The sequence below is a fragment of the Thermobia domestica genome, chromosome 17 (genome assembly GCF_964235325.1).
Source record: "Thermobia domestica chromosome 17, izTheDome1.hap1.1, whole genome shotgun sequence".
Lineage (NCBI taxonomy): Eukaryota > Metazoa > Arthropoda > Insecta > Zygentoma > Lepismatidae > Thermobia > Thermobia domestica.
In genome coordinates this window covers 20,761,668-20,788,168 of record NC_137470.1, presented here as the reverse complement: position 1 = coordinate 20,788,168, position 26,501 = coordinate 20,761,668, and the positions used below count along the sequence as shown (strand labels likewise).

Here is a 26,501-nt window from a genome sequence, read left to right as displayed (position 1 = left end):
GTACAAATTACAAACATTCTCTTTTCATGAAGAGAGTATACTTTACAATAATAATATGTTATTTTATTTTCCTTTTTTTCCTTTTGTCCTCTCTCCATTCCCATCGTAACGAGATCGTTACATTCTGAAAAACATATTTTTTTCACCCTCGACCCTAGCCATATAAACTAAAAACACCTTTCTGATTGGTTGTAGTTTGTGATTGTCCAAACCTTCTGGTGTATATATTGTGTATTGTACTAGTAACTAAAGGAAATTGTCACTTTGTTGGAATTGAAGAAGAATATTGAAGAAGCAGATAACTTTAAATTTATATCATGGCAGTCAAGGTGGAACAAAACGAGACCAACGGTTCTTCTAACAAGCTCCTCCTCCTCCCTCTCTTACTACTACTACTTCCTATCCCGTTCCTTTGTATACGAAAACTGCACATGTAACGTACTCATTTTTGAGTATTATTTTCATCTTATTTTAATGAAGAAAGTATTTTTTTTAAATATATAAAAATAAAAAGTTTTCCTTGGCCTGGTTTGAAACAACACCAAAAGCAATTATAATTACTAACCCATCTCGCGAGTATGATTAGTCACGAAGACCACCAGTAACAGACACTTGATTTTTGATATATTTATGCTACGTGGCAAGTAACGGATAACTCCAACTTACCAGAAACTCGTATTTACCTCCTATGAGTAGGATCGGGCGTGATTTAAAAATATACTTCTAAACACTGGTCAATTTACCTACGTTTTACTTTCAAGCCCTCCAGTACCCTTTTTCATTTGTTTCTGTTTACTTACGTTAGATGAGTATATGTAAGTGAGAAAAGAACTTGTGTCATTTTTGAATATGCATATTTGTAATTGTAATAATAGCAAAAGGACTTATACTACTACTTGGGCTAGCTCCTCTAAAGCTCACACAGACTATGAGCTTTAGAGGAGCTAACTACTGTAAAAAAATACATTTTTCAATCACTGTAATATATAAATTATTATATAAAAATGAATGTAACTATGTGTGCCTAATCATCACGTCCAAATTGCAGTCAAATAAAATCGTCTTTGCTATATAATTAGTTCTTAATCTAAACTTTGATGTAATCATATTGCGTTCATTATAATAATATCCTAAGAGATAGTAGAGGTAGGAATATTTACGAAAAAGTGGAGTCTCCGACAAGCCGTTGAACTTACGGAGCTGTAAATCAGTATATTAACTCTATATGAAAAAATGAACAGAACGTGTCATATCATTTTTTAACATTTTCCTTTATGGGGAGGGGTTTACTTTCTATATATTGTAAATAGATAGTTTGTTTGTTTGTAAAAATAATCGAAAACGATCGATATTAGTTGAGAAACAAATTGAGAAAGAAGAAAACAGCCGGGTCCGATTCCCGGCAGCAGCTCCTGTGGTTCGGATTGACGCTAATCCGTAGGTCCGTATTTCATGTAGCCTCACTGCTGAAAGGGACGTTAAACTCAAAATCAACTCAACTCACCTCAACAAAAAATACAGTGATTCGCATCAAATATCTACATATGCTTACCATGCTCTTTCTACTATAATAATTGCTGAAGCTTGTATATTATATGCAGCGTCCAGAGTACGGGGCAATCAACCTACAAAGTTTGAGAAAAATAGATATAAAATTTGTAATGCAAGCTTCTGTATGTTGGTCTACTTACCTTGATTTGGGACCTTCAAATTTTCCGTTTTTCCACTGAAAATTATCGATAATTCAACAAAAAATTCGACCATGATAATTTAATTAAGATTCTTCGTAATTTTGCCTATGACACACACTTTACCATTTTATATCGCAAAAGTCAGATCAATCGTTATTGTAACAGAGGGGTGCGTGACCATTATAATTTGGCAATATGGTTTTATTAGAAGTTTAAACTCTTTAGTCGGTAGAGAAGAGGCTGTGAATCATGTATCAGAGTTGATGACGTTGTGTTTTGGTGGGTCAGCGGTATATGGTGGGTGGTGGTCGGAGTGGGTCACGATAGGTGGTAGGTCAGAGTGGGTCACGGTGCGTGGTGTGTCATGGTGGTCATGGCTCAGAGCGGCTCACGGTGGATGGTGGGTCACGATGGGTGGTGGGTCAGAGTGGGCCACGATGAGTGGTAGGTCAGTGGGGCGTGTTTCAACTTTTCATTTTCCAACGTCATGTCTGGTCAAGTTTATAAAACCAATCCAAACAAGGAGAAATATTAATACACAAAACGCTTAACATCTTAGCTATTCATGACATAACTATTGCATGATCCGAATAACTCTAGTATATCCACAAATCATCATTTGTCATATTTTACCGAAATACGTCATGACTTTCCCGACAACCTGATACATTAAGTGTTGTTGATACGCAAAGTTCATTGATTTCATCACTGCTTCACTTACGCTCTTATAATTATCAAAACCCTTAGGGTATTTCCCGCAGATACAGAAATGTGAAATGCAGTTTCCAGGCTTGGTGTAGCGTGCAAGTAAATAAATAAAAAGCAATATGATAGTATTTCCCTCTCCAAATCCCGTACAGCTGAGTGTGTTGAATATTCAACAAAAAGACTTGAAATCCAATCAGAAAATTCATAAAATATAAAATATGTAGCCAAGTCTCGACTTCATATAATAATAATATTAATAATAATAATAATAATAATAATAATAATAATAATAATAATAATAATAATAATAATAATAATAATAATAATAATAATAATAATAATAAAAGGAATAAATCAATTACGTAAATAATATATTCCATTTAAGAAAAACACGATTGCCATGACGGGATTAGAGCCCGTGTCTCTGCCATACGAGTTTCATAATTTACCAATCTAGCACACATTTCTCTTACGAAGATATAACAAAAAACTAGTAGTTACGGAAAGTAAAAGTAGAACTTTCTTTTTCTACATGTGTTGATGCAATATAAATGAAGTCTCCCGGCTTGCATGTTCGCTGATTTCAAGTATTTCAGATATCCTCTGATCTTATTGGCCGATGTAGATAGAACATCAAGTGTCATATCCTATATATAGAGAAAATAAATCGTCTCTCGTAGCCGAGCGCATAGCCCTCCCAGGTGGTCTAGTAGCTAGCACGTGCGCCTTTGGTGTACGAAGTCCCGGCTTCGATTCCCGGTGAGAGAGCCTTTGTGATTCTCATTGTCCTTGATGTTTCTGTGTTCGTGTCCCTGTCGTTATAGGTTATTAGAAAAAGCAGGTTAACGAGTAAATCAAGTAAGATTAGTAATAAGTAGTTTAAGTAAGTTACAGAAACACGCTCTGTGACTCAGTGATTTTTTTTTTAAAAAAGCGCGTTAGCGCAACATTCTAGTAACGAAAATCCTTTATGGCGTGGGTTTAAATCCCGCGCAAGGATTTTTATTTTACTTTTTAAATTTTTATAACACTTTATTCATTAAAATAGGATTGATAATAATACTCATAAATGTGAATTACCGATTATTTTTTTTAAAATTTTCGTAACAGATTTTTTCATTAATATAAGCTTGAGGTTTTAATATACGGATCCATAGTAAAAGTAGTAGTAGTAGAAGTAAAACAATATTAATACTAAGAGTAGTAGTAGGAATAATAATAATAGTAGGAATGATAATAGTAGTCATAGTAGTAGGGGGAGGAGGAGGAAGTGGTTAGAAGCATCACAGGGTTTGGTTAGGTTCCGTTATCTTGCCAATTTTTTCTCTACATTTTATTTGACCAACTTCAAACAGCTGGCTAGAATAGCGTGCTAATACTGAAGCGCTTGGGATATGCGTAAATGCTGCCGGCATTTCTTCTTTGGAAATTAGAAGTTACGATGAGGAAAAAGGGTAGTGGTATAAATCGGGAACAGCTAAAAACGATGAGATAGCCTCAACGTGAAGAATGTTTCGTAATGTTTTTCTCATTCACGAAGGTCTATATAACTTGTTTTCGAGTTAAACAAGGAAATCTCGAGTAAGTGATTCTGACATCACAAGGAGCGTCATTTTATACGAGCATTAATATTTTGTATAGTCTTACATGCGACGATTTTAACTAGCTAGTAGTTTAGATAAAACCTGAAGTCAGGCGGTAGGTAAGTGGTTAGCGTATTAAACTTCTATTCGGCGGATCCAGGTTCGATTTCAGGTCAGTTGAAACCTTTTCAAATGTTTCAATTCCAATTTCAATACATTCTCAGTGTGACAAGCAAGATCTTCTCTCCTCCAGAATGAAAATAGTGTTGGATTGAGGAGAATTGAAGAAGTTCTCTCAATGGAGGCAATCATTTACAAACATATTTTCAGCGGTTGTTCTAAATATGATACTTTCAAGCATTTCCTCATTCATGCGTTGTAAGTATTTTACTTCTCTAAACATATAGTATAAAAGAAATAAACATTACATACACAGCAATAGTGAGATTAATATATGCCGTTCTTTTGAAAACACGACGCGAACCATAGATATACATCTTAGAATGCAGAACTGTCTCGTTAGTCACCTACTTTAAAATTTTACCTGCATAAATACCTGGATAAGGGTTACCAACTGCTGCCAGTGTTGAAAAAAATTACCTGTAAGTTGGGTTGTATCTGTTTAGGCTTTCTCACAACTGCAAATGAGCTGGATCCCAGGTAATGGATTTATAACATTAAGGGGTCCAGGCACTTATGTAAGTGGGAGTTCTTAAATAAGGTATTTTACGCAATCATTTCCCAACTAGTGAATCTATGACACATGTATATTACTTATTTCTTGGAGAGCAGCAGAGAGAGCATGCCAGTGTGGGTCCAGGCATTAGGATACAATATTGTAGTATGGTTACTGTAAAACCACTTAAATAAGTACCTGGATCCCTGACTGTTATAATTACATAACTTGGGGCCCAGTGCATTTAAAGTTCTGAGAACGCCTAGACAGATGCAACCCAACTTACACGAAACTTTTCTCGTCACTGACAGCAGTTGGAAGCACTGAGTCAAGTCTTTATGCAGGTAAAATTGTAAGGTAAGTAACTAACGAATTAGTTCTACATTCTAAGATGAACCTCTATGGTTTGGATAGTGTTTTCCAAATAACACCATACATTAATTTCAATATTGCTGTACATGTAATGTATTATTTCTTTATATACTCTATGTTTAACGAAATAAATACTGACCACGCATTTATCAGGAAATGCTTGATAGTAGCTGAAAGTATCAAATTTAGAACAACTGCTGGAAATAGGTTTGTAAATGATTGCCTCCATTTAGAGACCTTCTCCAATTCTCATTCCAACATCTTTTTTTTACTTTCTGGCGGAGAGAAGTTCCTTCTTGGCACAGTGAGTATGTATTGAAATTGAAATTGAAAAATATGAAAAAGTTTCAAAGTGCGGCCGCCGAATAGAAGTTCAATACCATAACCACTTACATACTGAGCTCTTAGTTTACATGTTCTGGACTGCACAAGACTTTACAGAAATTTTACGGAATATTTTGGCTCCGTAACAAAGCACTATAACAAATACTGAGACCAAGCATATATACTCAAAACTAACATAGCTCTTCCGAAGGGAAGCTAGCCGCAACGAACAGGAAAGAGAGGACTCACGAAAGTACTACTTGTAGAAATCTACTGAAATAACGCTTGTCCAACGCAGACGAAAATTATTGTAACGAGTGCGTTTAAGAAGTCGTAATAAGTGTAGCGTCCACCAATGGGGCGTAGTGGTGAATATAAACGACGGTGAATGCGACGAGAAGAAAGAACGGCGTGATGTTCTGTAGGTTGGAAAAAACGGAAAACTAGAAAAATGTAAGACAATATGAACTGATGATGCGGTAGTCGACAATTGTTCCTAATAAAGTCGTGAGCCAATTCGAAATAATTGGAGCACCGACGCAACAACTGTAAAGGTGGGACAGCGTGTCTTCCTGCGTACATCTGATACACTGAGCGCCAGAAAGACGATGCAGCTCAAAGAGACGAGCACGAGTGGGTATTAATTGATGAACCGCTTGAAACCAGGTCACCTGCAAATAGGAAGGCAGAACGGGAGCAGAGATGTTAGCCCAAACTCGCGACCAATGAATCTGTAGAAAACTCTGGGGATACGTAAGAGAACCGAATCGAAAGTGTAAGACGCAAGTAAGTGGTGCAAAGTACATTAAGTATGGCCCACAGGGCATAGTGCACACCTGCATAGGTCTAGTACTGTATTAATGAAAGAATGTAGGACGCTCAGCAGTCATAGAATTGAATTAACGGGGGTTGAGAGAGAAATCATTAATCGGCCAATAACATCGGATCCACTGGTGTATAGAGGACTCGGTGTTATATATGGCTGTATAGAAGTCAAGCATAAACAAGGTGCGACCTTTAATACGTATATTAACCAGTCTTAAACCTCCCATAGAACGGGGAAGGTAAAGGGCCAAACGTCGGAGACGAAAGAAGAAACCGCGCCAAAAAGCACAGGAATAAAGATTCAAACCGTTCCGCTTATATTTCCTTGAACGGGTAAATGCGCGCTCTGTACCACAATTTAGAAACCACATAAATATTAACAGTGAAGACTTCGAAGTCTCTGAGAACACAGCAGGTGACGAATTTCGGTTAAGAGTTGTCAACAAACTTCGTCATGCAAAAGGGTAGAGATTGACGTAAAAGAGACACCTATCATCCGGAAAGAGGAGTTATGTGGTATTTGTGGAGTCAAGGTGTGGGTAAACGAAAATCATTCAACTGGAGTAGCTGTTTTTTTTAATTGTAATGTAATCCTGAACAACGCGCATAGCGTTGTAACAAATTGAAGACACTCGCCTTCTGCGTGGGAACCACGCCGGTAATATTAATGACATCAGCAAACGCGAAAATGTTCACGCTAAGAAAATGAGAAGGCCAGGGAGGGTGTAATGTTGCCAATTTCCTTAGTAAACAGTCTAGTGCGAGAGCGAAAAGGGTAGTTGAAAAACTACAACCTTGCCTAAGACACCGTTTCATCCTAATAAGAGGGGAAAGATGTCCGTTAATTTGAATTCAGAAAGTAGCCGTAGAGTATAAATTCGCAATGACTACGCGAAAGGCTATGAGAAACTACCAAGCTTCGAGAATCTGCATAAGAAATTGTGGTCGAGACTGTCGTATGCCTTTGCTAAATCTACGGCTACAGCACCGGCCGAAACTTGCTGAAAATGGAAGAAGGAAAACAGATCCCACAAAGAGCGAAGGGAATACGTAAGATTATGTGTGCAGAGAAGTGCAGATTGAAACGAACTGATGTAGTGGGGCATAACAGGGCGTACACGACCTGCAAGGATTTTCGTAAATAACTTAATATCAGCGGTAACAAAGAAATGGGACTAAAGTCCTGTATCACTTTCGCAGAAATGGATTTGGGAATGAGGACCGCAATTGCAGTGTTTCGACAGAAGGCTTCACCAGATAAGTAAGCATTAAATAAAGACGTAAGGTCAGCGCTGAGGTATGTCCAATGCTGTTTGTAGAACTGAAGTGTCAATCCGTCTTCCTAAGTGGAGCTACGACCCCGCACCCGGCGAAGGGCAGTGAAAATTTCATTCGCAGTAATCGGTTGCATAAGAGTCTGGCTATCGTCCACTGAAAGTGGATGAGATAACACAGACAGAAAATGCTGTGTCTGTGTAGCATCCACGGAACGCTCGGATGTGAAATCCGAAAAATAGCGTGTAAATTCACTTACTCTTTGTGTAGCGTCCGTGGTGGACGTACCGTCTCCCAGAACGAGAAAATTAACAGCACTACACCACCGCTACACGTAATGTTCTGGTGCCAATATTATTTGGAACCTCTCCTTCGTATGTTGAACTTGATCTGTCGTAATTATGTTCCTCTATTTACCGTAGATCTTCCCTTCTTTCCTGCATTTCAGTATTACCCTAAAACCACAAACAATACTTTCTTCTGGTTAGTTGGTACCACATTGTTATATGTTCATCGTTCCATGCCGTGGAATGATGAATGCTTATCTTTTGATTCTTTCAACAGGAACGCCGCAAACATTTTTCTGCCGATTTAGAAAGAACATCTATCAGTGGCTTCCTGCAAGCGCCTCTGTCCCACCTCTCGGGAAGGACAGACAGGCAATGAATTGTGATTGTTAACCTTTTCCTTTTTGTGATGCATTGCCATCATCTTCGTACAGACGAGTCGGTTCACTCAGAACCAAACCCAGACATTTCTTACCAGTGGTCGGTCCTAGATTATAACTATTTCGTATCTACGTAATTTTCCTTTGTAATATTAGTGGCAGTATAATAAATATTTAAGAGTAGTGGCTTAAGCGTTAGTTTCATAATGTTGGGGTCGCCGGATCAATTCTGGCTGTGGCTATAAATATTTTTTTTATAATTTACAATATTGATAATTCTGATGTATACTAACATGAAAATTTTCAATTTATCTGAGTATAAGAGTTAAGATGACTCCTTTCACAGGTGAAATGCCAACAACACAAAATTTCGTCATCCATATGAACCTTCATTCGTAACTGTCTGGGAAGTAACGTGTTTGGACAAGAATTGATGAATAGTTAAGGACTAAATACGTCCCTACTGCTGTAGTATGGGCCAAAAATGAGTTCCAAGGAATTTTTCCTAGCTGTCCACAAATTGCAAATAGTGATCGAACTTGCAACTCTAGTAACGAGAATAAGCCTATTTAAGATGTCAACTCACCTTTCGAAACAAAATACACTACTGTTATCAACTAACAAATATTTATATTCCATTTCTTGATGTCATAAATTGATAATTCTAACTGTAAATCCATAAACGTAATAATATTATTGCGTTCATGCGTGAACATAAGAACAATCTAACATACTGTGTATCTTTTCTGTTCCTATGTATACCCTCGATTGTTACTTTTTCTTTCCTTCTGTGTAATAATAATAATAATAATAATAATAATAATAATAAAAGAATAACATAATTACAATACAAAATACATAACGATATCATCCCATTCAGAAAAAATAATAATTGCCACGACGGGATTTGAACCCAGGTAGCTGCAATGGAAGATTCCTGCTTTCATAATGCCTTTAAGCAAATCGCCCCAACTGGAGTATTGTTCGCCAATTGCACCTCATGTCCTTTCGACGTATTAAAAACACTACAGGAACACAAACACAGAAATACTGAAGACAGTTAAAATTCCGAACTTGCTCTTCAGCGGAATTCCAGCCCCTAGTGGATTGCGCTTCATTATCAGAAGCCTAACGCCCGAGATCACTCGGCTAGTGCCATCGGCTCAATTTGCCACAAATTCCTCATATGAATATAAGAAAATAAACCAGTAGTTATGGAACATAAACATAAAACTGTCTATTTCCATATGTGTTGATACAATTCAAGGAATATGAAAACATTTCTGACGTCTTTTTTTTCTTTGGAAATTAGAAGTTATGATAAAGAAGAAATGTAATGTAAATCGAGACCATTCCTGAAACCGATGACGTAGCCTCAACTAGAAAAACGTTTCATGCTAAATTCCTCATTGATGAACTTTTATATAATTTGTTTTTGAGTTAAACAAGGAAATATCGAGTAACTCATAACGACACTGACACAAGCGTTAGTATATTGTTTATATTTTTCCACGAAACAATTTTAACTAGGTATTAGTTTCGGTGGAAGGTTAGGTGGCGCGGTAGAACACAGTTGAGCTCGTGTTCTCAAGCTCTTCACATCGTGAGTAGTGTTGGTTCCATTAGAGTGTCAGATATTCCTACTCATACATTAGTTGGAAAGAATTGTGCTTCTTTCTCAAGTTTAGTGTTTTTGTGTTCCTGGTGAATAGCACCCTGTGTGTACAGTGTTTTGCAGTTTACTAGTTTGTTCTAGTGTGGAATATAAGAAGGACATGCAATTTCAGTTGATATTTCAACGAAGATATAGACGTATCAAACCTAATGCTAGCCAAGTATATCAGTGGTTGGAAAATAAGTTTCCTATTATCTTTGAAAACATTTGTGCGCTCCAGTTACATGCGGAATCATATAGCATATATATTAAGTTTAAAGATTTACAATCCTATGAACATTTTGGACAACAGCTCCTTCATTTGTAGAATTCACGCACGTGACTGGGGAAACAAGCACAGTCCGGATCGTAGCCGTTCAAGACCCCATTCAGCTTGTTCCTATATATGACTTTCCTCTTGAGTTACCGTTATCATTAGTAGAAGAGCCTTTGAAAACTTACGATAAAGTGCGCAAAGTGGAACCACAACTATGGAGTGCCCCCTTTCCTCCTTGGTTAGAGACGGGCTTACGTATTGTTCATATAGAAATACATAAGCATATTCCCTCTTGTATCATAGCGCAAGGTTGAAAAGTGAATATGACTTATGAAGGGCAGCCTATTACTTGTTTCAGATGTCAGTCCAATTTTCACACGATTGCCACGTGCCCATAGAATAACGCAAAACCAACTACAGCCGGCCCTGACCAGACGCCTCTACACATCACGGAGATTGGCAAATTGCACCTCCCTCTTCAGGATCGCTTTCGTTCTCTGTCACTGTCCCCCGAGTTCCCGTTCAGAGCTCCGCAAGGCTCCTTTCATTGACAACAAAGAGTTTCCAGTGTTAGTAAGAATTCCGCAAGTGAATTCATTCCTAACAAATAATGCCCTACTTATGGGAGATTCTGTAGTGAAACTGAGACCCCAGCCTTTACAGAACACGCCTGTGGATGTCATGGATCTTGACTCGTCTCATCCCTCGGAGCAAGAAATGTTAACAGTATTGTCTGGTTCTTCATCAAAAGTACAAGAGAGTAATGCCCCGTCCTCAGCTGAACATATTGTTAATTTTCTGCAAGCTGATTTTTCTTCCCAACAAAAAGACGGAAAATCATTCGAATGTCTACGAGAAAGTAGGAACAGTGTGCCTTTGAGTTTACACGAGGGATAGACCAGGTGAGACACGAGAATTACGATCACTACATCGGGCAGACTCAGAACTTCCCTGAGGCGTGGTGTGTTTACTCATCGCTATTGACCTTCACACCTGCTTTCCAAGGTGACATCCACATTGTATCTTATGTTGTATCTGGCAGTGTTTGTTTTTGTGTTCGGAAATGGGAGTTCTCACATTTTGTTTTATATTAGTTTCAAAATGCGTAGCTTTACTACAGTGTTCCTGGGAAAGAATCCATTTCACTTCTGTAATTATTTATTTTTATTTTTGGTTTGTTTTCTTTTCGAGTGAGTTTATAATGTTAACAGTAAATTCATTTAATTTAGTATCACTCAATATTCATAGAATCAGTTTCATTAATAATGAGGCCCTTCTAAAATAGTTTCCTTCTAAATATAGCCCTTCTAAAGCCGTAGACCAGGTGTTTGCTTTCTACAAGCAATAACTTCTCTCTTCATTTTGTTGGAGTTATTTACAGATTACCAAGCTATTATTAACCGCGATCAAGAGCCTGGGGTACGAAAGTGTCTCAGTTATGATCGTATTGTGTTAGCATCTGAAGGATGGGTTATGTGTTGTTATATTCAGCCCATATGTTTCATAGCTTTGTATGGGTATTCTGGGTATTTACGTACAAAAGAAAGGAATGAGTTTTATGCAACTACCTTTCTTTCCTTACTTCCTCCGGGAATTCCTCATTGTATAATTGCCGGATATTTCAATGCACTTGTAGATCCCCGAGATTCTCTGACGCCTACTACGCCTTGTCCTACTTTGTCGGAGCTTATTCGCATCCTAAAGTTAAAGACGCTTTAGTTGGGTCAAAATCAAAGCACGTATTCACCCGCTGCACTACTACGATAAACAGTCGAATCGACCGAGCATATACTTCAGAGAGTTTATACACTGCGGAGATACAACAAAATACAATTCTAGTGTCGCTGTCAGATCATGCCGCAATTGAAGTAGGTTTCAAAATCGATTTCTTGTTACTACCAGCTCGTGTCTCTTCCTATTGCAACATTAATACTGAAGTCATGTGACGCAAGCAGGTTGTGGTTGAATTCTCGCGTCGATTATCTTATTGGTGCAGCACGCAGCGGTACTACCCCTATGCAATTTCCTGGTGGAATTTATATTGTAAACCTAAATTGCGCACTTTTTTCATTGGCAAGGGCGGGTCGCGAGAGTAGATGACCACCATTTGCATGAGTTTTTATATCAAGCTCTCTGCGAATTTTGGAATGTCCCACCTTCTCTGGAGAAGCTGGCTTGTGTTAATGATACCAAATACCGATTGAAAATGATCTACTCCCATACTTCGATCAGTGTGCATTTGCCGGAAGACTTTATCATCGTTTTCCAGCGGAGACAATGACTATTTATCATGATGATTGCATTTTGCGGAAATGGCGTTCCATCGCCATTTACTCTCTCATTCTGGAATATGGCACTACCACTAATAATTGTATGCAGATTTTACAAGAGTTCACGCGATAATATACAAACTTTGCACATGCGCATCCCATAGACTACACACATGCGCCGGAGTTTCTGTCCACGTTTGTACACCAGCTCAGGGATGACGAGTGTCAGATATTAATCAATCCTATTACTGAGGAGGAAATCTTCGCGGTTCTCAGGCGAACAAAGGGCCGCAGTGCCCACGGAGAACATGAATTAAATATAGTTTTATAAACAGTTTTCGTCGCTTCTAAGTAAATATCTTACCGCCCTTTTCAATGCCTTAATACGACGCGAAGCAGTGGGTAGTAATACAACTATCTTATTCCTCATTCCAAAATCCCACGCACCGCAATATGTTCAGAACTGTATACCTATTTATTTATTGCCCATCGATCTTAAGTTGTTCACCAAAGTGCTTACCAATCGACTGCGACCGATGATCCGTCGTTACATCAGTCCGTGTCAGGCGCCACTCCATGCTATGCATAACCTTTTATATACACTTCGCTCTTTGCGCCATATATTTTCTTATTTTCATTTTCGGCAGGTACCGGCGGGTGCATTAGCTGTAGATTTAGAGAAAGCATATGGCAGTTTAGATCGCGGTTTTTTGTTGCAGGTACTTCAAGTGTGGCGGTTTTATGCAGCGTTCAACACGGTCATTAATAGTTTATACAGAACAGCCTATTTCCGCATCCAGATTAACGGACACCTGTCCCCTCTTATTCCGCTGATACGTGAATTGCGTCAAGGGTGTAGTTTGTCAATGGCAATTTTTGCGCTAGCATTAGATTCTTTACTGAGAACGTTGGCAACCCTGCACCCATGAACCCTATCGTTTCTTGAGTCAAAATATATTTGTGTATGCAAATGACGTCACAATCACCGAGGTGTATCCTGTGCTTATGACACGGGTTTTTACAGTATTACAGCGTTTGGCATTTTGTTCCGGGTTACAGTATAATGAACAGATAACTAAACTACTACAATTCAATGGTTTTCATTTACTTGATAACGAGCCTGGGTTGCCGTGTGTACCTCACGTCACATCGTTGAAGATCCTAGGTATCCCTTTTACGTCACAACCTATCCCCTTATCGAGGATATTTGGTCCCCGTTGATGACACAGGTTAGCAAGCTTTTGTTTCCATAGCAATTCCTTCGCGTTCATTTAATCCATCGTATCCACTTCATCAATATTTACATTGCACCTAAACTGTCGTACCTAGCTCGATTTTCCCCTTAGCGGAATTGTTTGCTAAACGGTTTGACTCTTTATTCTTATGGAATATTTGGCGTAGCTTCTTTTTCCGCATTCCACGTACAGGACTATATCTTCCCCGTCCGCAGGGAGGATTGGGTCTCGTCAATCTCAGATTTAAATGTCGAACTTTGTTTACGCTCGATTTCTATGCTGCCGTTGCTACTAATGAATCCTTTACACTCCAATGGATACGATGTTTCTGGCCAAGTTAATAATTCCCTGTAAGCCCCCCGTTTATTAATTAGGCTGATTGTTGCCCGGAGTACATTACTGTATTAATAAGTTACTGGACATACCCCGGTGTGGTTCTCTGCCCTACGGGACACATTTTGCGTTCCTTGTTTAACTTCCTTCTCTCGTTGATTTGCGATCAGATTATTCTCCGAATTCCTCACCGATACCCTCAGACTATGTGGTCCCAGGTATGGGCTAATATCTCCGCCCCGGTATTACCTTCATATACCGGGTGAGGCATTCAAAACTGTTTTAGGGAATATCTTGAAAACTACAAATCGAATTTCGAAAAAAAGTTGTAATAAAAGTTGTTCGACACGAAGGGAGACATCCAATGATATCACATTCAACCCCCTACCCCATCCCCTGGGGCGGGAGGGGGTCAACTTTGAAATCTTAAATAGGAACTTCCGTTTTTATTGCATATTTTTATTCTCCTTGAAAACGTACGTAACTTTTGTATTGAACATTTTTTCGTTGCGTGATAAATGGCGCTGCAATCGACAAAAATCAAAATGGCTTACAAACGAGAAATTAGGAGTTTAAAACTGTTTTGATAAATTTCTGGAAAACTACAAATCGGATTTTGAAAAAGTTGTAATAAGAGTTGTTCGTCTCGAAGGGGGACATCCAATGATAGCACACTCGACCCCTCCTACCACCCCCTTGAGCGAGAGGGGGCAACTTTGAAATCTTAAATGGAAACCACCATTGCATATTCTGATTCTCCGTGAAAAAGTACGTAACTTTTCTATTGAATATGTTTTCGTTGCGTGATATGGACAAAATAAAGATGGGTTACAAACAGTCTGCAAAATTAAAATAAGTTACAATATACACATCAGATTAGAAAAGTTAATACTTGTGATATTTTCGAAAATGCTACCAAATTTCACCTTAGTTGATACCCCCACTACCATCTCATATTAGAAAGACAGTTATTCTAAGATCTGTAATGAGAAACCGGTGTTTCATACCAAACACACTTGATTCTCCAGAACTTAATACATTACTATGTCCACTTTGTTTGTGTAATTTCTGTCACAGATGTCAATTAAAGAGGCGGCATTTGGAAACATTCAGGGTTTGTTTTTTATCAATGTATTAAAATCTAGTTTTAGCGTTTCTCAGGAACAACGACGTGGATGTAGTAATAATTTGTTCCCTTCGGGATGCTTTTTAATGTGAGTTCCCTTGCCCCTCACCATCCGATGCAGGACATTTGGGCGTATGGCCGTTTCGGTGCGAGATGTTTGGGCTCAAAGCCGTATATCTAAATAGGTTATTCTAGTTAAACGGGTTATAATTATAATGCATTTCATAACGAGAACCCGCATGTTTTCGCGCTAAAAGCCTTTAAAATAGGCACTAATATCACATATACGCTGTTATAAAAAATAACTACACAACTTAAGAAATTCAGAAAGATGAAATATGACATCAATTTTCTTTTAAAGAAATCTTCAAAAACTAAATTTTTGGTACGTTATTACTGTATGTCCTATGGTAAACAGTCACTGAAAGTCTCAGATGCATTAAATGCTTAGGCCTAGTTTTATTCTAGTAAATTTTTGTATATGCTTAATGCAGAAGGAAAAAGAAATGTTATGTTACATTTACCATGACATTATCATTACATTACGGAATTATGGGCCAAACCCAGCAAGTACCGTAGAACGGGGTTACTTTGCGCAAGATTCAAGCCATGTTAAAGAAAATCGCGTGTAACTTACAAACGTAATGATTTAGAACAATGTATTTTAAACATATAAGGTAAACATTAGTGCAAGTTCATTAGCAAACATTCAGTATAACCATCATGGGCGGCGATTAGGGGGGGCAAGAGGGGGCAGTTGTCCCCACTTTTTTTGAAGAGACGCCCTAATTTATATAATTTCATTTGGAAATGTAAACAGGGTGTCCACACAATTTGGAGAAAGGTTCTCTGACTTTTCCATGACTTTCCATGACGAAAGTTCCAGATTTCCCTGACCCCTGAATAACTTAAAAATATAGAAAAAAAAAGAAACTCAAGCCTTCACACTCCCCATAGTTGGCCTTGTTCTCATCCGCTTGTTTCTTTCTTTTTTTCAATTTCTTTCTAAAGGAATGTAAATTTACAAACATATGCATTAGGCCGATATTGATTTGGCCTACATATTACACAAAATGTAAAGTTACAAACGGAAGTGTGAAGTATACAGAGTACTTAAGATATGAAAAAAATACGCATTATATGCTTACACATTATAATACCAATTACACAGCATTATAATATAGCCTATAGCAACAAACAGTTCATACATGATTTTACTGATTATTAAAAAAATACCCACAGACACACATACTTTTGCTGGGACAGTTGTTAAATGCAACACATTTAAAAATTTGTTTTCATCCTTTCTCGCATAGTTTTCTTCTCATTGATATGAATATCCTTCTTGTTGTCTCCGCAGTTTAATTTTATTTTCTTCTTCCTCCAGCTCCTTTAGTTGTTGCTGAATCTTCCGTTTCTCTCTAGTCTTCTCGTCTCCAGCATTTATTTCTCTTTTCTTTTCCGAATACACATGGCTATGTCACATTGAACTTCTCACTGAATTTATCATACCTCTTATAATTATTAATCCTGATTATCCACCTATTCTCATCACAGAATCATATATAATCCGTTGAGCTACCAGAGATTCTTCTTGTAAGTTGTCAACAACGAGAATTTTATTTATTGTGAAACCGCTTTCAAAAAATGCGTTTCCGTGAAAGAAGATAAAACACAATTTTATAACTGACCATAAGTCAGAGAAGTTCTTCCCATTTCCTAAGACTAAGTAAAAAAAAAACTCATCAAGTCCACTACAACCTCTATCATTGGCTATGAATTCATTCTAGTGTTCTTTAAATTATTCATTCTGAGCTTTTACTGTGAGCTGGAGATAATATTTCTTCGCGTTCTAAGCCACTTGTTCAGATATCCTCTTGGCACCATGGAATTCTTCTAGAACAGCGTCTACTCTCTTGAACAAATATGCCAGGATGCAGTTAGATATGTGTTTTTCGCAGAAAACTAGTTTCAACAACTATATCAGAGAACACTACATTTTGCATCCAGTAACAGTAAAGAAGTCAACCCTATTTCATAAATTCAGTAATTGAACATCGGACCTAAATCGATTTTCCCTGACTTTCCCTGACCAATCTGCCATTTCCCTGACTTCACCTGACACATTTTTTTTTCCTGACCTCTCACTGACTTTCACTTATTTACAAGAATGTGGACACCCTGGTAAAGGTTTTGTATGTGTTACTGGTTCATACAAAAAAATGGTGCCATATGATATTTGCCGTTGCGTGAGTACGTATTGGATATTTGTCTTCCCGTGGAGTTAAGAAAGCTACAGGAATTGCGTTTTAATTGCAATTCAAAGTAGTTAAGATTGCAATTGCATATTTCCTTAAATGTCATAGCATATGCTTGAAGTACTTACTGTATTTCATTTTCTAAGAGTAAAAGCATTCATTTAATGGCATGTGTGGAATTAAAAGTATAAGTTGTTCATTAATTCCCAGTTTTAATATAACTTCTGCAGAACAAGCATCATTATTCATTACTATGATTAATATTATCCTTTCTATTTATTTGTTTTGCAAATTTGTTATTAAATTATCTGATCACACAATTTTCAAGACAGAATTGTAAGATATTCATGAGCAAGGAATCAAATCTCTTCTTTTACTTTCGTTGTTTAAGAGTATAAAGGGCTAGGTATCTACAAGTATTGCTCTTACGAATTTACTTAATAAAACAGAAATACGATATATGGCATTTTAAGTGAAAAAAATAGTATCCTGTTAGTTATGCAACCTTTCATCAACTATTGTTAGAAACCACCAGGAAATCTAACATTGATATTTAATTGTTAAGATCATGTCTTGCCCCCCCCACTTTTAACGTCCAACCGCCGCCACTGATAATCATAGTTATTGAAATATAAACTTTGGTGCAAAGTAACCCCATAGCTGGGGTTACTTTGCACAACATACAAGAAGGTATGTTCGACATACGAACATAACGTTTCTCTTCAATGTTTTCCCTTCAGTATTTATACATTTTACTTTCTACACAAACTTGCATGCAGTCTACAAAAATTGATATTAGAATGATGGTACTGGTATCAGTACTTAGTTTGAATTATCGATATTTGTAAAGAAAATTATGTATTTTCTGCTACCGGAACAGGAACCACATTCTAATAGTTTAGCAAATGTCCCACAAAAATGCCAACTCAGGAACAGAAAAAAAAAACGTTAACTGATTATTAACGTGACTTGAAAAAAAGAACGTGAAACGTGACTTGGTTATTCCTTATGTCCAAGAATATCATCCCAACCGTTATTAGTGGGAGATTTACGGGATTTGGGACTTTCAGGCTGAAACCCACCCAAATTGCAAGATTTGTTTTTTTTTTTTAATCTAATGTTAGTCATACCTATGCGTATAAAATGAAAGCTCCCCCAAAAAAGTCTAGTCATTTCTAAAAAAAAAAAAAAAAGTCCAAGTGAAGCCTCTCTCAAACTACTTTTCTGGATACGCCACTGTTCATAATTTATTTTCCAACAAGGAATTCAATCCAGCATCTTCCTAAATTGGGCATTTACCTAAATTTAGAACGCAGGAGGTTCCAGTAGTAATAGTTTCTTATCCAAGCGGTATTTTGGACCGGTGCAAAGTAACCCCGAGTAGAGACTGAAACTGTCTTCTCCCAGTTTTACTTTTTTATGACTTTAAAACGTTTCACATTTCAATTCCTACTATTGCATCAAAGTCCGATTATACACAGTAGTATTCTACGAAACTGACTTAACTTTGACGGAACATCTTGTAGGTGATATCTTTCAAATTTTTGCCGCCTTTACAGCGACTGCTTTCCTTACCTCTACAACAATGGACCCTCTCGGTAATTAGAACTGATGTTAACCGCCAACATTGTAGCCAAAATACAGTTAGATCAGCGTTTCCCAACCTTCGTCAACTTGCGGCACACTATGACTGTAACTTGAATTCTCGCGGCACACTCATAGATATTATTATTTGTAAATATAAAACACCATGATATCTTTTTCTGTGATTACTGATCTCCTCACAGAGAAGAAAGCTCCATCACTGGTTTTCCACCATGGTAAATCATTATGCTTATTTTTCATTCTAATTTAAAAATAGAAAACAATTGCAATGAAATATTGGACTTAGGTTTTTAAAAAAACGCTTTCATTTTCGAAAACTGCATCCAAACTTTCACTAACAAGGGAGATCATTAAATAACTAACGAACAAACAAATCTCTCTTACTTTTAAAACACAAATGTAGGTAATTCGTATGCATGTTTGTTTTGTCGAAAGGATTGCATATTTTAAAATTTAAAGTTACGAAATAGTCTGCAACAATAAAGAAACAATAATGGTCATAACGTCATAACAATGATAACAATATTAAAAATTCAATGATTTCAATATTAAAAATGTACAGAAAATTAACGAGGTATAAAACTTAAAATTGTATGTTCATATTAGAGGTTCATAGTAATGTGAAATACAAATATACATTTTTCCCTATGTCCTATAATTTAATTGCTATAGAATTAATAACTTTGTTTCGATTTACTCGCGGCACACCAGCGGCCTATTCACGGCACACCAGTGTGCCGCGGCACACCGGTTGGGAAACGCTGAGTTAGATGTTCTGTCTGAGATATGTTACATATATTATGTTAGATATTTTATAAAGAACAGAAGTTTATTTTGGGGTGTCACAGCCTGCCTACAGTAAAATTTGTTTGGACCACTCCTCCTACTTCAATGAATAGTTATTCCTATTTTTATGGAATACAATAGAGTCTCAACTATCCGACCTAATGGGCAGATAGAATAACAAAAAAGCATTCAGTAAATAGTAACTTCCTGAACCGCCCACCCATAGCATTAAAAAATCCATTTTTATTACAAAAACAACGTTTATTCATTTTTCTGACCTCTTGGTACAGAGCAATACTTAATAAACATTTCCTATGTTTTGTAACATTCGTTTTAATAATTTATTATAAAAAAGGAAATGCAAAAATGAAAATATGTGCAGTATTGTACACATTTTAAGCCACATTTTTAAAATAACTAAACGTTGAGAAAAAAACGCTTTTATTACACAAATTACATGTTCTTATTACATATATCCTAATTTATTAAAAATAAATTCTCTTCCAGAACTAAGTCGCATAGTACGGAGCAGGCCGGTAGCCAGCCCAAAAATGTAGGGGCGCCTGGCTGAAGTTAAAAGGGACCCGATCCAACCATATAATAGTTCATCATCATATTATAGTTCATTTGAAAGCCTACCGTGAAAATTTTAGGGGGAGGGGGCAGTGAAAATTTAGGGGCGAACCAGCCCCACTAGACCTTTCAATATGGGCCTGGAACAAAGATGTGATAATAGTGATGCGGATAGTGGAGAATCTGCTGCATTTTTTTTTATTTTTTTATCTTTATTTTTTTTAAATTTTTGACTGGTACAGATAAGTTGTGAATCACGTGCAGAAACTTTGTTGTGTTCAAGATGTTATTTTTAGTTTTTGCAAAATCGTTTGGACGTCTTTTGAAATTTCCAGTAGGCATTTTCATATTTTAGTGCCTAAACATCCGGATTCTAGTTACGAAATACAGTATATGTAGGTAGGAAACCTATTTGTATAAAAGGTTTTGTGTCCAAACATTTTGCGCCCAAGCGGCCGCACTTAAACGTCTCGCGCCCAAATGTCATGGACCCTGACCATCGAGGTGCTTGTTTCAAGGCGAGTCCTCTTGCCTCTCACCATCGTGGTGCTTGTTTTAGGAGAGTTTCCTTGCTTCTCACACATCTTCATTGTTTACTGAAACAAATGTTCGAAATGGTACCCGTTTTCTGCAACACACATTGCAAGTGTTACATGTACAGCGAGACGTGACCATGGATTGTGACTCACGATCGCAGTCCTTGCTTCATAGACGGTAATTTGAATGACAAACAATGTATCGCAGAAAATAGTCACCATTTCGAACATTTTCTTATCACTTGTCAACGGCGTTTAGGGATGGGCGCGAGCAAGTTCCAACGAGTTTTCTGTGAAACTAGAAATAGATTTCTTTGAGCTCGACTCGAAACACACATATTTGAGCTCGACTCGAAAAAGTCCTTGCAATTCGACTCGAATTCGGGTAGAGTTTTGAGTCTAGTCGACCCAAAATTAGCCAAATCCTGTGTGTAGTTTCAAGTACTCTCTTCAAGTATTCTACATAGACAATATAATTATTATCAATGATACTACTGCATATTATTATTATTATTATTATTATTATTATTATTATTATTACAACTCCGTGTATAAATATGAAAGATAGGCGGTTTGTATCTCGATACTAGCAACTAGTTGTCTGCCGACCTCGGTAGTCATGAAGCTTAGGAATCAAGGGCATCGTTCAAAAGGTTCTGAGTTTGAGATCCAGAGGAGGAAGTATTCCGGCTCGACCCAAAAACTTAAAATTTATAAGGCGTCGGCTAAACAAGTTCAAAATTGCTCGGTCCGGGACTAGGCCTATCAATCGCTCAAACAGCTCGGCTCACATCTCACTCACTAACGAGCCGAACCGAACAATAAGCCGAGCTAACAGTTCATCCAGCCAATCCTGCTCGAGCTCTAGACTTAGTTCAACCAAACGGAGGAAATGGCTGATCCAAACCGAGCCGATGGATCACCTCAAGCGAGCTGGCTCAAAACATCGGCTCAGTAGAGCCGAGGCGAACTACGGTGGTTATAAAAATCCCTTGTTGTCTTGTTATCGAGATGAGACTACAGGCGACCAATGTCCACTCTCGTGAGCAGCACAGAAAATATTCCACACTACTGATTACATTTTACATGACTTTCACTTTGCAGTCTCATCAGGCCGTCATTTCAAAACGAGATAAAACGAGATGAATGAGTGTGCTATTTATCAAACTCGATTCCTCTCGAAACTCGAGTTCATAAACAGTGACTCGGCTGAGAACTCTAGTTCCACTCGGCCTATCCCTAACAGTTTTTACCCATTTTGATTCTTCGTAGGTTACTGCTTTATTTATCACGCAACGAAAAGAATGTTTTAATACAAAAGTTATGTGTTTTTACATGGAGAAAGAGAATCAGGAATAAAAAACGGAGTTCCTATTTAAGATTTCAAAGTAGACCCTCATCCCGCCCTCGGGGGGTGGGGCTAGGGGTTCGATTGTGGTATCATTGGATGTCCTCCTTCGAGACGAACAACTTTTGTTACAATTTTTCAAAATCCGATTTGTAGTTCTCTAGATATTACCAAAAACAATTTTAAATGCCTCATTTTTCGTTTGTGAGCCATTTTGATTTTTGTCGATTACAGCGCCATCTATCACGCAATAAAAATGTTCAATACAAAAGTTACGTATTTTTTCACGGAGAATCAGAATATGCAATAAAATTGCTGGTTCCTATTTAAGAGTTCAAATTTGATCCCCTCCGGCCCCCGGGGGTGGGGGTAGGGGTCGAATGTGGTATCGTTGGATGTCCAGCTTCGAGACGAACAACTTTTCTTACAACTTTTTCAAAATCCGATTTGTAGTTCTCTAGATATTACCAAAAAGAGTTTTAAATGACTCTTTTCGTGTTTCTAAGCCATTTTGATTTTCGTTGATTATACTGCCATCTATCACACAACGAAAAAAATGTTTAATACAAAGATACGTATTTTTTTCATGGAGAATCAGAATATGCAATAAAAATTGTGGTTCCTATTTAAGATTCAAAGTTGACCCCCCTCCTCTTCCCGGTATATATATATATATATATATATATATATATATATATATATATAATTGTCTTTTTTGGTTTCAATTTTAAGAATTACAAACTATCATCTGCAGTACCTCTCAGACCTCAAGTCAACCGTTATTTTCTTCTTTTTATTATTCGTTAGAAAGGAGTAGATTTAACGGAAGGCAGTAAAGGTCTCGTGCGAAAATGATAGGATCAAAATAAAAGCTTTCAAAGATTCAGGATGTTAGAAAACTTTTGAGCGGTAGTATATATGTACCGTGTCATGCGAAAACGAACTAAGCGCCACTTTCGTACTTTTGAGAAAATTACGTTTAAAGGTTGATGTCCAGCATTAGTGTAGCCGTAATCAAAAGTGAAATTATGTTTCTTTTTTTGGAAAGGTGTTGGTTTCCCTCTCTTTTCGATTTTGCAAAACGTTCTAATGCTTATCAGGAACCAATCGTCGCATTTACGTGGATTTTCAAAATTTGGCGCTTAGTTCACTTTTGCATAACACGGTACATATATAAACGGTGTTTCACAACAATACCGACAATGTTTGGGAGGTGATTCCTGACACCAAGATAAGACAAAAAGTATAGACCAACCTGGGTGCACAAACGCTCCCTTTCCTAGTTATAGGTTGCCAAAAACATAAAAAAAATGAACTTTAAAGGACCAATGCTCCAGAACTATCTCACTTACGGTAGTCGGGACAAGACTTCATTAGGAACTAGTATGTGCAATATCCAAATATCCAAGTTTTAGAATCCTCCGGTATTTCCGCAACAATTTTTATAGAAGTAGTTGGTGAGTAGTTCAAATTATATGCCCATAGTCAAACTCCCTCTATAAAAGTTGTCGAATGAGTACCTTAGGTTTCTGACACATGTATTTTTACATAGCTCCCATACTAGTTCTTAAGTGAAGTCTTGACCCGAGTAAGGTAGGTCCCATAGTTTTCGAGCTATAGATCTCTCACGTTCTTATATATATATATATATATATATATATATATATATATATATATATATATATGTATGTATGTATATTCGGCAACCCTTAACATTGAAAGGAAGCATTTATGCACCGAGGTTGGTCTATACTTTTTTTATCTTGGTGTGGAGTGTTGTTTGAAACACTATATATATATATATATATATAAGACACGTCCGGAAGTTAAATATCGTTTTGAGAAACATATACTAAAACAGCTCTGTTCAAGCGAAATTTATTTTTGCATGATAGAGCACACTTATGTTACTGGACTGTTTATTGCAAAACTGTATTTTTATACTGCTTATTGGAAAAATAAGTACCAATATTATTTAAAGTGTAGTTAACAACGATGCAAGACAACATAAAAAGTGATCAATTACTGCTGAGTTCATTTCTCTAGTTGCCTTAACAAAGATTTTTGGGTAATTGATATTCTGGCGACACTGTAATTCCTATGAGTGGCAACACTTAATACTCTTCCAATTCATATTTTTGAGTTTAGGATAACATTATCTATTATTATGGTAAGTTATATTTTATTATCTCTTTTAACTTAAGAGAAACGGGGAAAAGAAAAGTCCTTAATTTTGTATCATTGTTAGTAGTCTCTCCTCTTAATACATTTAAGGAAACTCGTTGGAATGATAGATAAACGCGTTTAGAGCGCTGAATGTCATCTCATAAGATATATTTTGCATTAAGATAAAGCATTACATATATCTGATTCTGGACTACAGTTATTCGAAATATTTTTTTTAACATGAATGCCATGTTTGGTTTCACTACAAATATTTTTTTACTTCTTTCTAGCTCTGCAAGTACTCGGCGTCATTTGGAAGAGACTTCCAATGATTTGAATGAAAGGATAGCAAGATTGAACTTTGAGACGCGTGAGTTGATGATGGATGCGAATCTGCTCAAGATGAAAGTTTCCAGAGGATTAAATAATGGTGTGGAAATCGCAGAAAAATACGGAAAAGACATTAAAAAGAATACAGATCACAAATAAACATCAAGTGATGTGTTAATGTTTCACAACCATGGCTGTAATCAGATCTTCCTTCTGTAAAATTGGACTTTGAATTTATAAGTTGTGTTCCAAAATATAACAGAGATCTGATGAAGTTTATAGTTTTATTTTTAAACATACTCAAAAGTAATAATAAGAAAAGAAGGTTATTCTAAACTATTGAATTCCGTGGCTCTAAGATACGTAATATTTATTTGAAAGTATTGTGTTACGTAATTTGTAGAGTATGGACGCTAAATAGCATTATATAGCGGGTTCGTGGAATACAGGATTTTGAGCTTAAACTTAATATCAAATAATTTTTATTTATCGAAAGTGATTATATAAAGGTAACCGAGAAAGTTCTCTCGCATTTTCACCCATACCTTCGAACATTGTTATGACATCTAAGACGTGCTTGGAAGATCACAAATAGTCCCTATCAGCATCAACGATCATCTGACAATGTTCTGGAAGACCATGAATACCATCGCGGTAGAACATGGTGGGCCGTGAAACAAAAAAATATATCAAATACATTTTGAACCTCTACTAGGGATTTGAATAGCGATTTAGCGTCCGCTAAAGTGATTGTTCCAGGAATAGAACAGACTATAATCAGGCAGTACAATATCCGGGGAGTGTGGTGGATGCAATATTGTTTCCCATCCAAGGAGTAGAATGGTGTCCCGGATCATGCTAGTCTCGCGGAGTTTATCTTGTCCTGTAATTGAAGGACCACTTTTCTATTCAGAAATGCTGACTCCAGAGTTTTGAGTTTTTGCTTTATACGGCTCAACTGCTGTCAGTACACAATCGCATTCATGCTCAGACCAGCTGGTAGCAGTTCCCGATGCACGATGCCTCGAGTATTTCACCGAATACACAGGAGAACCTTGTCCTGGTTCTGTGCTGGTTTCGGCTGTTTTGGAACCGGTTCATGGGATGTTAACCAATGATGATGGACCCACTTCTCATCACATGTCAACAATCTGTCCAGAAATGGCCCCTTCCTCAGACAAGAGAGCAAAGAAACACACGTGTCTGCTGGAGTTGCCTTCTAGCCCGGAGTCAAATCCTGTGGGACCCATCGACCCAACTTGTAGTGCTTTCCAAGTTTATGGATGTGCTGCGGAATTGTAGTCTCACTTCCTCACATGCCTGGCCACTGTTCGTCTGAATTTCTGCTTGAAGATCTTCATTTTGTGCATGTGTTGGTCTTCCGCCACGTGGTGCGTCTTCGAGTGTTTCGTCACCGTCCTTAAACTTCTTAAACCACAGTTGCACTGTCCGCGTAGTCACGACACCCTCTCCAAGGGCCTGCCATATCTTCCGCCCCGCTGCAACAGCATTGAACTCCTGTTTGAACTCCTACAAAATACACGCCCTCATAACGCTTTTGACGGTCTGTGTAGGTCCCATATTCACTCTGTCATTACGAAAGTTCACTGTATAACTGAGCTACCACAACCTTTAGTACGTTGCATATACCCGAACCAACAACTGACGTTCGCCTTACCTACATTTGCGTTCAACTCATAGTGTGAGGGTCAATGGAAAGCCTTGGTTACCTGTATAATAGACCTAATACTAAATGAAATATCAATTGTTATAATAATAATAATTAGTTGATAGTGTTTTTTCTTTGAATTCCGCCTTAGGTATTAAATTTAAAATGTATTTTTTACCCAAGCAAACCTCTGTTGAGTTTCTCCTTACCTCTT

The 26,501-nt window shown here is 37.3% G+C and overlaps 1 long non-coding RNA gene across 1 annotated transcript in view; it reads left to right on the top strand.

Annotated features, from left to right (window-relative positions):
• Positions 1 to 24,839, top strand: part of LOC145674676 (uncharacterized) — a 98,992-nt gene extending 74,153 nt beyond the window's left edge. Inside the window, exon 3 of the long non-coding RNA XR_014129014.1 lies at positions 24,579 to 24,839. This is a non-coding gene — a long non-coding RNA (uncharacterized LOC145674676). The remainder of the gene's footprint in view (positions 1 to 24,578) is intronic.
• Positions 24,840 to 26,501: the final 1,662 nt, after the last annotated feature.